Raw genomic sequence first — 2,180 nt, 5'->3', positions numbered from 1 at the left:
GCCCTTTATTTAATTTAATCCTAGTATGTCTGAAGACAGTTTAATCCTAACGGGTCTGTTTCCAGCAATCGTATGGCCTTTCTCTTTGGCTGGAAGGCTAATATGAGGTGGCCACAAGCAAGCCAAGCTCAGATTGGTAAAATGTCCTGTAGCATTTCTTAAGATCAGACATTTGCCCTCTCAGAGAAGAGCCTTCACAGGGCAGGTAGCCCAAGCAATGGCTGTCTTAGAGCCTTCAGTGGAGATGATTCATTCCAAGCCCAGGGCAAACCAGGAATCCTTTAATAGAAAGATACATTAAAAAGCTTCGAGATCCTCTCCCCTCCGTTGACATGTCTCAGCAAGCTTAATATCCTATAAATTTTCTACTTTTGATTCTCTGCTCAAAAATTCTATGGTTTTCCATGTTGAGCCACTAAAAGCAGCAGTGAAGAATAGAATATTTCAAGGTCTCATCAAATTTCCTACCTCGATATAGGACTGGAATCAAGCTCACTAGGTAAGGATGAGTCCTGCTCTTTCCAGAGACTGAATCTGGAAAGAGAACACAGGTATGGTCACCAAGTAAGAAGAATTGAAGAGATCATGAGTGAGGAGAATCTTGAACCCACCAACCATGAGGTCTTGTGTAAGCAGAGGACCACGTGGATGCTTCAGGTGTGCAGGCAAAGGTGGAATGGGGGCAGCAGGTAAGTAAACAGGGGGCTGAGAACAAACACTGTCACTTCTCACAATCAGACTTTGTGGGAGCAGAGGTTTGGGTTCCTCCTACCCACAGAGCAAGACTTGGGACAGCATTCAGAAGGCTGGCAGCTGGGGGGGTGTTTCATGAAGATGGTCTGGTGGAGAACTGGGGAAGAGAAAGTGAGGGGTGATACCTGGTAGGGCCAGATGGCCCAACAGGAGGCTTAGCTCTGTTTAGGGCATCAGCAAAGGAGGGGCCACCCTGCCAGAGCCCCCTCTCCACAAAAGAAGCAGACAACAGAGAGAGAAGGTCAGGTTTTATATGCTTATCCAGGCTGTTGACATCAGAAAATGGTATTGAAATTTTAGCATAATATAGGTTTGGGGAGTGAGTTTGGTTTGTATATGCACATGTATGAACGTGGGGGCTGGGTGTCTGTGACCATGAGTGAGAGGAGATCGTGGGTGAGTTATGCATATGGACTGATGCGTGCATGCATGTGTGTGCCCAGGCGTGGGTGTGAAGGTGTACCTGGGCACATGTATGTGGGTGTGTGTGTATATACGTGGCAGGTGTGCATGTGTGTGTATGTATGTGTGTGTGTATAGGGGTCAACAGAGCACCATATCCTTTTTATTGCTTAGGGTTCCTGAGATTCTGCTCCTGGTGCAACGTCTGTGGCCAACATCACAACTGCCGCCCCAATCAGTGATAAATTCCACCTATGAGGGCCTATCCAAGCCAGGCGCTTTGCACATATTATTTCTGCACACGTCCTCACAAGCCGCCAGGTGATGTAGACTGTAAAATCCCAACTCACGGCTAAGGAACATGAGATCCGTGGTCCCCCTCAGCTGTGGGGCTGGAATTCACACCCTGTGTTGCTAGACACTAAAGCCTGGCTCCATCTAGGGCACCAGGACTGGATGACAAACGGGTTTACTGAATTCTTTGATGGGAAAGAAGTGAAGAGGACCCCCTGCAGGGAAAGCTTGAAGGGGGAGAGGTATTTGGATTGGGAAACCAGGGATAAAACACCGTTGTTTTATTTATTCCACATTTGAGTCCCATAACTGGGCCAGTTGGTTTGGGCGTTCCTTCTTCAACAGTAGCTGAATTGCCTCGAGTACATGATAGGGAAAGAGGAAGGGGGGTGGTGGCAAGTCCTCTTTGGCCTCTCAAATCAGAGAAATATGGTTTTCTCTGACTCACACAGACAGGTTCCTGGGGCTATCTGGGGATGGAGCCTCCAGGCAGGCTGATTTGAACTGCTTCCAAACGGATATCATGCTTCAAAGAGTGGCCCCTGTGGGGCAAAAGCTGAACCTGAGCTCAGGAGGGGACAAGAGGGCTGGAATTCAGGCAGCCCTCCCCTCCCCCAGGCCCTGGAGGGTTTGTTTAACCCCTCAGGGGTGCTGTGTGCCTTCCTTGTCAAGGTGGTTTGTGGCTTAGTGAAGCGATATTTATAGAGTGCTCTGTGATTCTTGGGCGAACA

This window comes from Leopardus geoffroyi, chromosome A2 (assembly GCF_018350155.1).
Source record: "Leopardus geoffroyi isolate Oge1 chromosome A2, O.geoffroyi_Oge1_pat1.0, whole genome shotgun sequence".
Classification (NCBI taxonomy): Eukaryota; Metazoa; Chordata; class Mammalia; order Carnivora; family Felidae; genus Leopardus; species Leopardus geoffroyi.
This window is presented reverse-complemented; position numbering follows the sequence as displayed.